Source organism: Xylocopa sonorina, chromosome 5 (genome assembly GCF_050948175.1).
Source record: "Xylocopa sonorina isolate GNS202 chromosome 5, iyXylSono1_principal, whole genome shotgun sequence".
NCBI classification, from domain to species: Eukaryota; Metazoa; Arthropoda; class Insecta; order Hymenoptera; family Apidae; genus Xylocopa; species Xylocopa sonorina.
Window position 1 is genome coordinate 4,346,857 of NC_135197.1, and position 14,906 is coordinate 4,361,762.

The 14,906-nt window shown below is 41.4% G+C and overlaps 1 protein-coding gene across 1 annotated transcript in view; it reads right to left on the reverse strand.

The window, feature by feature from the left end:
- LOC143424035 (uncharacterized) overlaps positions 1-14,906 on the reverse strand; it is a 174,112-nt gene that overhangs the window by 105,201 nt on the left and 54,005 nt on the right. The gene's annotated exons all lie outside the window — the stretch shown is intronic.

Sequence of the window (14,906 nt, forward strand, 5' to 3'; positions counted from 1 at the left end):
AACGGAGAAAAACAGAAGCAGACGGCGATTAATATCGCGTCGTAAATTCTGAAACGGCGTCCGAAATGGGGCAGCGTGTACGAAAAAACGTCACACGGATTACGAGCAATGTATCCTGCCAATTATATCGACTCGAGCGGAATCGGGGGCAAAAAGAGTGCGCCGTGGATACCGTGTATCCTAGTTGAAACGCGCGTACAGCGACGTGGTTATGAAACACGCGTCCCTGTCGCGGTTTTACGAGTCTAACTTGGGCTGTCGTGCCAGTGCAAATAGACACGGGGGTTGTTTCAGAATTCCATTCAGAACGGGTGCATTGTAACCCCGCTTATGTACGTTCCTTTTAGTAAACTTCGCGGAACGATCGTTAACTATACGTGAAACGAGTTACAGCGACTCGTAGGGGTACGCGTTCCACCCTCGATGATCGACGTTTTCTTTGAAAACAAATCTTTTCGCGACTCATTCGTAAGAAGCAGAAGATTTCCATTTATCGACTACTTGGAATTATTTTAGAAATGAATTAAGAATGCTAGAAAAACCAACGGAAAAAGGTATCACAAATGCGTTAGAAATTAAAAAAAAAAAAAAGGAAAAATTGCGAGATCTGTTTAAGAGTTAAAAGAAGCACGTAAATTCGTTTTAGGATCCTGTGACTAAGCAGTGATATACGTGATCGCGATGACTCTCTTATCGCGAAGTCGTTGGGACGGGTAATCCGTTAATTCGTTTGCCAGCGAGGTCCCAAAAATACGTCGCCGTGAACGGGGTCGGTGCTGGTTAGCTGCGCGTAAGGCAAACGGGTGGCTAATTTGTTGCACCCAGGGCAAAGTGCACCCCCGCCGGGTGCTAAACCACTTGGCTGGTTATGATTCAATCAAGTGTAAACCTAGGAGCAGCTGGATTAGACCGCGCGGCGCATGTAAATTGCACGATACGCAGTGACTTTCTCCGGGTACGTGTAACCGTAATCCAGCCAGCCTTCCTACGGGCGCCGTTCATCTTCGCGCGGCACGTCCCCTAAATTGACGCCAGTAATTCACACGTAATACACCTTACACGGTCAGAACGCGGGAACGAAAACACTTAGCGCGAACACCCGCGTAATTTCCTGAAGGATGCCCTCGGCCAGACGTTCCATCTGTCAAATTAATTAACGAGTCATCGCCGCGGCGCGCACTGTGCCGGATGGAAAGTCTAGCTGGACAAAATTAACAACTTGTGTATTAGGGGCACTATCTCATATAAAATTTGCATCAAACTGTTTTTGGGATAGCTGAGTCCAAATTTGGAATCGTTTGCGTTGCACGAACCAAGGGAGTGGAATTAGAAGGGATTAGAGAAACGTGAAATAGTTGAGGGTAACAAAAATCTCGTGAAACAAGCGAAGTTTCTATTTCTCGATAGTAAAAATAGTGAAATTTCACGTATTTTCTCCGTTCTTGTCAAAAATTCAATGGTTCTGGAGCGAATTTCAACGACTTCACCAATTTTGTCAAGAATAATTCTCCTAATCCTTCCCACTTTTATTACATTACCAAATTACTGTCATTATTGTAATAAAATTGTTGTAATCAATGTATCAAAATTGTTCTACGTATCCCACCGATTTTTAAATAAATTAATTGATTTCTACGGAAATGCGTGCCCCTAATTCAAAACGAAACACCTCTCCGTTTTTTAATAAATAATTTTTCTATTCTCGTGTAAATCGGTTCGCTTTTCTTAGATACCATCCAAATCATCGCGTTTGGATGACCAAATAGGTTCCAACAAGAAACTACATTGTGGACATTATTGTTCACAATAAATAACTGTTTATCATCTTATTATATCATTATTCGATGATTGTACACTCTTCTCGCCTTCCTTATAAAATAGCCCAACAACTTCCACGACAATAAAGAAACGAAGAAATTCAAGACAGTTTTGAAAAAGCCATGCACAATCCATAAACTTCCTACATTCTCAGTTCGCATAAAAATATATTTTTAGTATACTACACAGTAATATAAGATTGCGTTTATCAGTGTGCATAGCGAATGAAACGTGAAGATTAATATAACAAAAATTTTAATTCAACATTTAACATTGTAAGGCTTGAAGACTAGCGTAAAATTAGTAATAACTGATGTATGATTATATTCTATTGAAGAATATATGTATACGAGTATATGCAAGTGTGGAAATATTATAAAAATTAATTAACTGTTGCATATGAAAGGAATAAATAATTGATGAACCATTGCGACAAATTCCTTGGTGGGGGGTACCAGTGATGGGGGTGGGCAATCAGCGGAACGCACTGAAGGCCTGCATAAGCCGCGTGCAGTCATGCGCTGTCATTTGGCAGTGCTACCGCGTCGCGATAACTACCATACAGTACTCTGTCAATTAATCGAGATCTACCTAGTTTTACTCACTCTAATCACTACCTAATAATTAAAGTACCTCTCTAAATAAACTAATACAATATTCTAATCGTAGAATTATTAACATTTATTAATATTAAATAATTTATACGGATTTTTCTGTGATTTTTAAAAACTTTAATTAGTTTCAACACCGAACTTAAATTTTATTAATTTTATTACACCTTGCGGTTATTAATAGAATTTAATTACTGTAATAATAGCTTGCTTATTCGGATATTTCTAAATTGTTTCCGGCATTAATCGAGTTTAATTAATTTTAATATTGAAATGAAATTTTCTAAATAAATTCACAACGAAGAAATCGTTTATGGTTGCGCGCTACCTGCTGTCTGGTCTTTACGAACTACCCTCTCGGTTGGAAGACACCTTTATCGAATAGCAAACGTACTCAACGTGGAATTAGATGGATCATCGTGCAATATTAGTGAGTACATCTCATTTTTAATAATTGTGAATATCAGAAAAAAGTCGAGTAAAGTTGGGTCCTTGCGTAGTCACCTCCACGGGGTGGGCCTGGGCCCTTGGTAACGTTTTCGAAAGACCGGTCTCTCGAAAACGGTATCAAGCTAAGGACTACGCACGTAGATATAAGTATAGTTGTAAACTCGATACTAAAAGTACCAGAATTAATTAAAAGATTACGATTTACAACTTTTGTCTTGTATAAAGATTACATAGACTTACTATCATTATTTCATTTATTTATTTCATTATTCCAACTATTATTATATACATTATATATTATACATTATACATATTTCATTCCAACTATTATTTCATTAACTTTGTAGTAGATTAGAATAATTTAATCAGTGATACTCTTAGTATCGAGTCTTTTGCAGTACAATTTAAATCTCTCAAGTCCTTTTCAGGACTTTGAATCTTTAAATTGGATTGCAAATAATTTAAGTTAATTTTAATGAACATATCTGTACATTCGCATAATACAATTTTATAACTGTGTAACCTGAATCCCTTCTATCCTGACTTCCCTAATTTATCTCAATCGAGCATAATTATGGTCGACGTTAATCAGTTCAGTGGGTATTATTTTCATTATTTTTTTATAAACACCATTGGTCGGAATTGGAATGGACGTTTAAAATAATCCTGCATAATCTGTAGTAATTTCTATCTCTCTGTGATGTTTGTTCTCGACAGAGAATTGCTTGATGACTGGAAATCGACTTAATCTCTACTTCATTTTAATTTCTGCGTTTCTAAGTTTCTTCTGTTATCGTAAAGCTGTATCATTATTCACTTTATATTTGCAAATAAGAAAATGGTATTTCTGGTGAATACAGCGTTAGAGTTTCACCTTTCTCAAAATTCTTGCCAACTGTTTCACATGAACAGATTGTCTGAAATTATAATCGAGGAAAGCCATTAAGAGAATCTTAAAATTGATCGTATTTTCTCTGAAGTTGTTCTCGACATTCGATGATTCGAAATCCATTTCCTTCCTTCTTCACTTCAATTTCTACATTCGATGCTGGATCACAGCTGGATTACCGTTGGATCGCCGTGGGATGCGTGCGTCCTTAGTTCTAAGCACTTAGATTTAAGTAATTTAATTGTAACTCAATTGTAAGAAAATTGTAAAGAAATCCATTTTTTTACCCAAAGTGAGAAATAATCATTTCAATAATCGCGTGTAGTCAGTACCGATAAACATGCGTTACATACTCCCTTGAGCATTCTAATTTTGTGCTGCGTGAAATCGCTTCACGTAGCTTTTCTTTTCTTTTCTATTCGTTCGAGATTTCGTCTTCCATCGTCACGCAACGAAATAGTCGATACTCAATCAAACTGATGTGGTTTTCGGTGCCCATTGAGATTTCGCAGCCCTTGTCGATTGGTACGCCCGTTGGGTACTCGACTTGGGTATAGGCTTAGCACAGTGGACGCGCTCATCGCGGTTCGTTCCGAGTAGCTCCTACCCCGTGTCGCTGGGGTCTTCGGACCTGCTGTAAGACGACTTGGGGCGGTCTACGAAGTTCGTTCTTGTCGGTGGGCAATGCGTCCTAATGCTAAGTCTCGCTGAGATCTCGATGGTACCCGCATTCACCATTGGGGAGAGCGTGGTATCAACTGTTTCGACGTAAGACGTGGCATAACTTGTTCGCGATTCGCGTCGGGTATGGTTCACCTAGTGACTAGTGTTGAACCATCGGGATAGAATGCTCACGCGAAAATGTAACGCAGGTTTATTGGTACTTGTTCGTTTTGGTCGCGTCGCGAATTTTATGTATCTTTGCTTCAACTTAGTTTCTTTTCTTAACTTCAGTTTATCTCAATTTTGTTCCCATTTTTACTAAGATCCATTTGAGTCACATAGAATATCGTACCGTACTCCCTTTTGCGAAACACTTGAATTTTTCTGAAGTGTTCGTAGTCATTTTAGAAATTTCACTTTGGATAAGGCAATGGCATTTCTCGTCATCCCTTTCGCAAAAGTCCATACTGCAATTTCTAAAATCTATTAGATTTTAGAGAATGTATTGTGGATTCCGGTTTTAAGTTCACAAGTAGAGTCAGTCCTTGGTACCTTCTGTACCGAGAACACATGGATGCAATGGAGGGTGGATGGGATTAGGGTCTAGGGATGGGTCCCTGCGTAGTCACCTCCACGGGGTGGACCTGGGTCCTTGGTAACGTTTTCGAGAGATTGCCCTCTCGAAAACGGTATCAAGCTAAGGACTACGTGCGTAGATTTAAGTCATTTGTAATTCAGTAGAAATTTTCCAAGTCCTTTTCAGGACTTTGAAATTTTCTATTGGATTGCTAATTGTATACTTAGTTAAATTTAGGAATTCGCCGTGGATCGCCGCTAGAGCAATGTACATGTATAAATACTTTTACATATTATTATTTCCTTTTACCATGATAGAATTTTTAATTGTTCTCCCGTAAATTAGTTCGTAGTTTCTCGATATCAATAAAGTATTGCGCTGCGTACTCGTTTACTTGCATCGTTCGCTGCATATAATCAATAAAATTTTTAATTTGTATAACATTAAAATTTTCGCAACTCAGGACTCGAAAGATTAAAAAGCGCTGTGCACGAAATTTTTTCCAGAATTTCTCTATTCTACCAGGAAATTTTTAACAGGCGACCGAATGAAAATTCGCAAGAAATTTCGTTTCATCCGGAAAGTTTCGTGATTATTCCAATTTTCGAAGGGCGGATCCGCATCGCGGGACGTTGGACCGAAAGTTTCCGTAACATTTTAGCGAGGATTCAGCATATTTTTGCATAAAACCGTCCGCAACGCGGCGTCGCTGCTTTATTATGCGACAACCGGCCATCCAAAAATCAAGTCTCGCGGCGATCTAACGCGAGAACGCCAAGCGATTCACCCCTTTACTCTCGCGGCCTCCTTTCCACCATGAATCGAAAAATCCTGGGTGATCGCGAAATCGGTAATTATTTCTCCGTTCGTGAATGAAAGGGATGCGCGAGTGAATGGCGCGTTTACCCGATTCTTTTCATCCCTTGTCCTTTTCATCAGCGTCGAGGAAGAAAGGAAGTGGGTGAATTGCTCCGAACATAGATTGTTCTTGCCTCTGACACTAATTCGTAACGCGTCTTTAAAGAACCCGGTGGCGAAAAGACCACTTTGCACCTGCGTGGCATTTTCCCGTTCCACGGCGAAACTGTTCAATTGTCAGGTAACGAATCTCCTTTCATAGCAATTAGACGCGTCATTATTTGTACAACTGGCACAGATATAAAAAAAGCAACTCTGCAAGTGACTTCTCTCCTATCCCGCGCGTTAAACTTGAAACTCTATTAATACTAGAGCGAGCTACACACGCTCGTTCGGTTTACGAGTGAAGTTTCGGCTATTCGAGAAAGCAGTATACCCCGTGAAATTCTAAATTTCCAAATGGAAGCCACTGTGTTTTATACTCGCACTATAAAAATTTCATTCTACCTCTAATTTTATCCAAACAAAATCGAGTTGTACCAACACATTTAGCTACAGGTCCATTTTTACGCGACCTCTTAATACGGAACCAGTGCCAGCGCTCGATTCGCGTATTCGTACACTCACATTTAGAGTTTGAACCGTGCACTCCTTCCTTCCCCGCGCTGTATCTCATCCAGAAATGGAAACTTAACAGATCGTCGCATATATCCGCCTCGAACGTTCATCCCTCGCTCTCTGAAGCGGTGTCACACTTTGGAAACGCATTCGATTCGCCCAAAATATTCCCGTCGACGTTTTTCCACCCACGTAGAACACTCTTCTCTCCCTCTCTCTCTCTCTCTCTCTCTCTCTCTCTCTCTCTCTCTCTGATTCTCTCTCGAGTGGCACGTAACTCGGCCGTATCTATTCGAGGAGTCGTTAACGCCGGATTTCCAGGCTCGTATCTAAGGGATCGGATAATAAAGTCGTGGAACGCGCGCTTTAACGGCGTTTATCCCGTCCTGGATCGTTAGTTACGAGTGTTCGACGCTCGAATTCGCAATCGACACGATCCTCGGCCTGCGGAACGTGCCCGTTTCGCCTCTCGATACTCCACTTTCCACGGGCGACGATGCGGAGGCCTGTTCGCCGCGGCGTCGAACAGAGCCGCCGCGTCGTTACTGATTGCGATCGACTGCAACGGGCAACGACGTTTTAATCCACCGATTTTATCTCGCCGACCATTCATCCACCTGGATACAGACCCCGATCTGCCTCTTCCGACCCCGCCAAGAATCCTCTTCGTAGAACGAAACGATGTCGAGGCGCTTTTAAGAGGACCAATAAATTCCTTCTATCCTCGCGTCTACTGCAATGTGCATACATCCTTTTTGGAGCGATACTGTTGCTATTCTTGCAACAAATTAGTATTCGCGTGGTGCAGAGAGAAAATATGTAGTCAACCATCGAAACGAGAAGACAGTAAACAGAAATTTCTCTATTCTTCTTGTCGTTGAATTTAGGGGGTGAGATTAAGAACGAAAGTGAGAGGAAGAAGTCTTCTCTTAGTTTTCGAACGGTTTTTAACTAACGTACAAGCATTACACACGTTCGCGAATATACACTAGTTAGTCTTTCTCTTGTCATATTTTTCTTATTAAAATAAATTATTTTGTTCTTGTTATTGTTAGACCATGGTCTCTTTAATTCGCCACGTCACATTTCCAAAGTATATAGCGGTTGGAAAATAATTCAAATAGTACATGAATATGTAGATATAAACTAGTCTAGAAGTACTGAGTCGTTTTCAGTTACGAAATAAATGAAAGCTGGAAGTTGTTACTTTTCATCAGACTTGACGAAAAATCTTAAAGTAAAAGCGTCAGACCGTATTTAAATATCCTCTACTAATGAATTACCAAGACGTGTTATTAATATTAACAGAAGGGTAATAGTACGTGAAAGACAGTCTCGACAGCGGCGGTTTAATAAACCAACGTAACACGCGTTCAGATGAACGAGCCTGAACGCGATGGCGGCCCATCAATATTTCGAGGCCACGTATCTGATCGCGACGAAAGCCCCGGAATAAATTTCCGTCGTTCTCGCATAAAATAATCGACATCCGCCTAGGGACGGGTCGATTCTTTGCACGCCCTAAAATCTGTCTGGCTCACGGACGCCAACGCTGGCGAACGGTACGCCGCGTACAGTCGCGACGCCTTTGTCCTCGTTTCTCCGTCGTTGACGTACCGCGTCGACGTCTACTTCGCCGTTTTCGGTTTGAAATTACATGCAAGACGGTCCGTCGGATCCGACGGAAACTCTTTCAGCGCGAAACAGACACCGGTGGAAAAGAGCGTTCGTTCTCGTAATTTTCTCCAAGGAAACGCTTCATTGTTTCCGTCCTTCGTTTACTCTTCCAGTTTTTCTCTTGCTTTCTTCCCTTTTTTTTTTTTTTTTTGGCGTGATTATCGAACCACGGAATTTTACGTATAAATTTCGTACAGATTTTCATGGAAACATTCCAGTGTCTCGAACGTGTACTCGTGTACCGTTCCGCGAGATTTGGTTAAAGATCGAGGTCATAAGTCGAGCCGCGGTGGTCGTTTCTTAAAGGATAAACCTCGTCCGCCGTTCGATGTCATTTCTATCGTATAATTTACTTCGACAGACAGAGATCCCCGTTTTCTTTTAACGAAAATCCGTCTTCCAGGGTTTTATGAATGCCCATGGAAACGCGAGGATTTATTCCCAGGGAAATGAACGAATCGAAGTTCGAGCGGGAGGAATAGAGGAACTCGAGGGCAAAGTAATCCTTCCAGTTGATTTCCACCGTTCGAAGAAGAGAATGGAATATTGTGACAAAGGTATAAAATACGGAGAAACTCGAAAGCCAAGGCAGATTTATCGTTTATCCCGATTTCAGCCGGCGTATAAAGTGAAATGAACGATGCAACTTCAAAGTGATGTTTCCCGTGATGAAGATGGCCCTTCGTTCGATCCGTACCATTCTTTCCTCGTCTTTGTGCTCCGCCAAGAATCTAACAATTCCCCACGATTCCGTTGTCTCTTCAGACGCTCTTATTCACCGTCAATAACAACCAATACAATTATTATAAAATATATTTACCTGAAACTACACGTTTCTCCCTTAACACATCTTGAAACATCCCAATAATATGAATTGAATTCGACGAAATTTTCGAGAACCACTGTTCCTACGTTTCGAATTATTTCTTAATCAAATTGGGCTTGTTAGAAGCGTAGAACCTTCCTTTGTAAAACGGTTTTCGTTTCACGTCGATATCTCTTCCCGTTCCCGAGATATCGTCGTGTAAAGACTGACGTAATTTCTAATAGTTTCCTATTGTCGTCCTTGTCGCGCACTCGGAAGTCTCGCTCGCACATTCATTCATAACCTACCCCAAGCGGATCAGCTGTGCGCTGGTCAGTGACAAATAGCGGAAGTAAAGGGTTATTTTACTATTACTATTTAGCGTACGCATTTCCAGGAAAAGAACTGGGTCACGGCGGTTCCAAGATGGCGGCCCGCCATTCATAAACTCCGTTCGGGCCGCTCGATATTCAAACGGCTGTATCTTCGAAACCGTTTGAGATATCTGGATGAAACAAAAAGCGTTATAATTGAGACACTTTCTGCTATCGTCTCGACTGTTATTCGTAAAAAAATTTGCAAGTCTTCTTGGCGTATTTCTCGACGAAAGTTAACATCGTACTGTTAACTATTGTTACCATTGAGAAATGTAATAGTTGAAAAATTTAAACTGTTTCAGGAATATTTAGCAGTTAATTACAAACCCCTTGATTTCTCAAGTAAGGATAATACGGTTTATAGTGACACTTTGCTATGTTTAGCTTTTCGATTCGTACAGAAGTCTCAGTTTATTATTCCTTACTGGTGTTACAAATTAGTCTTCTATAGTCAGCAGATGGCGTTTGTGAAGAGCGTTACGCTCTTATTTTGCCAAACGGAAAGCGTTTCTATCTTTTTCTTCTTTTCTACGCATCCCAACTTACATACTTTTCGCATTTAATATCTTTGCATACATTGTTCTTCTTCTTAACTAAAATTCGTCACTCTTCTCTACATCTTCGTTAACCCTTTCTTCCTCCTTTTAGTCGCCTCTTACGACAAGCAAAGGATACTGTGGGTGTATTCTGATCCCCATCGCACAGGGATCATAAAACTCCTAACTGTTCACTTCGCGAACTCTCCAAGTCACCTGCAACTATATTCGTTTCAACGAAATTATCTGAAAGAAATTAACTCGACCAGATACATTCAACCTGACCCAAGCCAAAAGTTCGCTCGCTATAAAAACGATACTCGCACAGCTGAATCTAAACCAGCTAGAACGCAACGTACCCTGAAATGGCTGCAGTCAATTCGAGCTAAACATCCGGCAAATCCAAATCGAGCCAAGGGAAAGAACGTCTTCAAACACCGCGTAAAACAAACCAAGAGATAAACAAGAACGTGGGAACAGCGGCGGCCATAAAACGCCGCCGCGGCATCAGCGGATGTCCCATAAAAAGGAAAAGAACAGCCAGCCGCGAACTCTCGAGTCAAACACTGAAAAGAACCCGTCGAGGAGGAGCGACATGGCAGCAGCGAGAGGCTTCTCGCCGCGAGGAATCCCGTTGATATTCGTCAGAATTTTCACGGAACACAATCAGAGAAATTACGAGCCTCGCCTACCAGACTTGTGTTTTCCCAGCATTCGTTTAGGTTCGCGCAAGAACTTTTTCCGCCCCGCGTATAACTCCATTCTTAGCCAAACGCGGCGATACGATCGTGTCCACGATCGCTGGCTCGCAATCGAGCGAATATGCAGACGATAATTGAAAATCTAACGTTGGCCGCTCGGGGAAACAAAAAATCGGTAGGCGGCGGACTTTTGGAACGGGTTCAACGATCTTCCCTTATTGCTCCTATTCTCGTCGAGGGGTTGGAGTCGAAGGAGATATTCCGAGCGAGGGTTGGAGACAAAACTTTTTCGGCCAGTCGACCGCTCCGGAACGTCGCCAGTTTCATCTCCTCGCGCACCCTTACATTTTTTTATTCGCGACTAGGACAATGGAGTTACGTTGCTTGGGTTAGCTGCTAGATTAACACTCTCTCTCTCTCTCTCTCTCTCTCTCTCTCTCTTGGTATTTGTCAACGCTTTAAAATGACGCGCTTATAGTTATTTACGGTAGCCATTAATTAAATTGACGGGACGGCCGTCTCGTTAACTCGAGCGTCTAATTTCTCTAATTCCCCGGAGGAGGTACTCGCGTGTCTCTTTAATAAGTCCGTTGATGCCTGTTGGTCCAATTCTCGTCGAGGCTGGAATCCAAGGAGATATTCCAAGCGAGAGCGCTCCAAACTTTTTCGACCACCCTCGCGTCTCCATCCCCCTGTGCGTTTAATTTAGGTTTTTTTAGTCGCGACGTAGACCACGGAATTACATCGCGACGTTCGGATATCCAGGTAATTTCTCGTCACAAGCGTGGAGGATTTCTCGTTACTTTTATTAAAGGCGAACGAGTAATCGCAATCTAATTGGTTAAATGGGAATTCGATTATTAGACTGTGGACGTTTGTACAGAATGGAGCTCGAGCAGAAATATGTTTCACCCTCTACGTTAAATAGAAATAAGATATGTAACGAACTATTTGCAAGCACAGCGCCCTTTTAATTGCAGGAGAATCAATTACCAATTATTAATCGAGAAACAATTGTTTGTCTCTGGGAGCTGTAACTTCAACCTAATTGTTCAGTAGACTGAACGAAGCCAGAGTGCTTCAGATATTGACTAACTCTGATTGGAAGTCTGATTGCTTCCGGAGGGCTTGATGTTTCATTGACGACTGAAAACTGACAACCATCTCGAGGATTGATTTATTTCTAACTCCCGCACGGATAACGCGGTCATTCGACGAATAATTTTAGAAAAAATACTCGAACGAAGTGATGTTCGTCGAAAAGAAATTAAACAGAAGCTACGTTGAATGATAAAAAAAAATATGAATCCCACCAAGGGGTAAGGAGATCGTGAAATAAAATCTTGTTAAATAAATCGTACGGTTTATCCGTAAGCCGGTGCATCCACGCGATACGCCTCTTTATCCGAAGCGTTTGAGTTGCGCGAAAAAACTGTCTGTATCTCGAACGACAGCTTCATTTTTAATACCAGCATAAAGCAGAATTTTTGCAAGCCCTCTCCACGAACGTCGAGAGGGATTTTTCCGAAAGTTTTTCGCTTCGAAATAGTTTCATAATCGCCTTAGAGATGTTCTAACGACTATGGTAAACTTTATACTTCCACGCCGCGCGTTTCACCGTGCTTTCAATCGAGTTAAGAATAAACTATTAAAAAAGAAAGAGGACGGGGGAAAGGGAGCGCGATGAAACTGTATCATCTCGTTGGAAACGTATCGTTTTTTAGCCACAACGTCGCGATCGCTCCGTGAAATTCGACGCTGCGAACGTTTACTTGGAAGACTGCTAAGTTCTCCTGCTTGGACGGGAATTGGGAAACAATCGTGGCCACAGCGGTGTACAACGGCGGGCGAGTATTGAAAATTGCAAACAATCCGGTGGTTTGCGGTGTAAATGTAAAATAGTTGAGCGGGAAATTTGAAATCCCCTTCGATCTGGCCGGTGTTATGAATTATTCGTACGTGAATGCGGAAGTATCGAATATTTTTTCGCGCTGCACCGCTCGAACTTGCTGGGAAAGTAATAACCAAAAAAACGATGAGCAACCGTCCGGAGCTTCTCTAATTTGCGAATACTAACGCGGGCCAATTTTGGTTGAATAATTCTCAGCTAGCGAATACTTTCGTTTCATTCCCGCGTGCTACGCGATGTACAATTTCTGTATTTCCTATTCAACATTCGGATAGTTGAATAAACGCTGACACGGGATAGTGATTCGAGTGATTATTCGACGATTCGAGAGATTATTTCTTGCGTCAGCTTAAACTCTTCTGCTGATTTATTTAAGAAAAATATACTGTTCCATTTACTATTAATCCATTTATAAATCTATCAGATAATTAAATATATATATTCAATCGTTCATCTGCCTACGATATCCAATAGTTATTTTTAATTTCGTCGTCGATAGATGTTCACTAATATGTCTTGGAATTTCAATCAATTGAACTATTGACCTGAATAACTGACGTTCAAAATAAAGAATCGAGTGTGTCGAAAACAGTTGAATGGTTGCACGGAGAACAAAATAACGCACTACATACTCTATTTTTCGAATCAATAAAAAAAATAGCATGAAAATTGTTTACCTCCACAGGCAACAAAGCTTCACTGAACATGTACGAATCAGACATTTACAGTAACAACGCTTTACATTCCCAACTGTACGCGTAACACTTAACATACGCCTACGTAAAAGCGCGAAATAATCGCGAAACAATAAGGTAGCACTGGAACGAGGAGAACTCATTAAAACTGGCTTAAAATGTCTAGCGATCGATAACGATCAACCAGCCAACACAGGGATCTCGAGGCTTTGTAACGCGAAAAATCAAAAAAAAAAAAAAAGAAAAAAAGAGAGAGAAAAGAACGAAATAAAATATAACATCTCTCGATCCCGATTTCGCGAACAAGTCGCTCGAGAAGCCAGAACCCCGTTGGAAAAATTCACAAGCTGGTAGCGGAAATTTTCCAGGGAGAGAGAGAGAGAGAGAGAGGGATTTTTCCAGAGCGGATCGCGTTTTCCAGGCGGGCTGCCGCTCCCATGGCGAGGCTGCAACCACCGTCGCGTTCCACCCTGGATTTTATCATAGAGAAATTCGCCTTCGAGAGGAGCACACGCGGACGCCTGCCATACGCAGTGTTACGAGGCATTTTGAAACGCTGTGCTGCTCTCTTCTTTCTCCAGTCGCTTCGGGGGAGGAAAGTGGCCGGAGATCGTTCCGTTGCTCCCAAGGAATAAGCTTGACGGCCGCGTGCTGCAATTTCGGCTCGTCTCCCCGATCGGTTTCCCCTCTATGCGAACAGATTGCGAGTTGGAAGCAGGTTTCTCGTTCAAACGGTGCGTCTTTAGAGGTCCTTGAAATGTTTCTCTAACTGTTAGAGCGAATTAATTGTTTAGCATGTCGCGTGTGAAGGAAAATTGTTATTATAAATTGTTGGATTATTTCTCTTCTCTTTTCTATTAGGTAATAGAAAATTTGTATCTGAAGGAAAGACACGCGCAGACTTTGCGTTATTCCTTTTACGCGAGAGGACTTCAGAAGGTTTCTCGTTCAAACGGAGCGTCTTTAGAGGTCTCTAAATGTTTCTCTAACTGTTAGAGCGAATTAATTTTTAAACATGTCGCGTGTCAAGGAAAATTGTTATTGTAAGTTGTTGGATTATTTCTTTTCTCTTTTGTGTTAGGTAATAGAAAATTTGTATCTGAAAGAAAGACACGCGCAGACTTTGCGTTATTCCTTTTACGCGAGAGGACTCGAGATTTCTATTGAGTGTCCTCACTTTTCAAAGCGTACAAACTCTAACTGTTGGAACGAATTAATTGTTTAGCATGTCGCGTGTGAAGGAAAATTGTTATTGTAAATTATTGGATTATTTCTTTTCTCTTTTGTGTTAGGTAATAGAAAGTTTGTATCTGAAAGAAAGACACGCGCAGACTTTGCGTTATTCCTTTTACGCGAGAGGACTTCAGATTTCTATTGAGTGTCCTCACTTTTCAATGCGTGCAAACGTTCTTCCAAGCCTTCAAATATATAGTAAAAAGTATATGAAACAAATTTAATTTTCTTCTACCCGTATGCGATACAAGCCGTATCGAATTAAACGAAAGAGTGTCTTCCAATTTGAATTCCCATTATTTTACCACACGTATACGTAAAAGTAATACAGCGTACGTTGGTTCGAACATTTCGTATCGCGTAATCGTGTTCCACCGTAAATAGAACTACGCGGCATGATCGAATGCACTTTTGAATATGTGCAACGAGAGGCACTCGGTGATGCATGGTCCGCGTAATGCATCAGGCATTACATAACGCTGGGCCAGA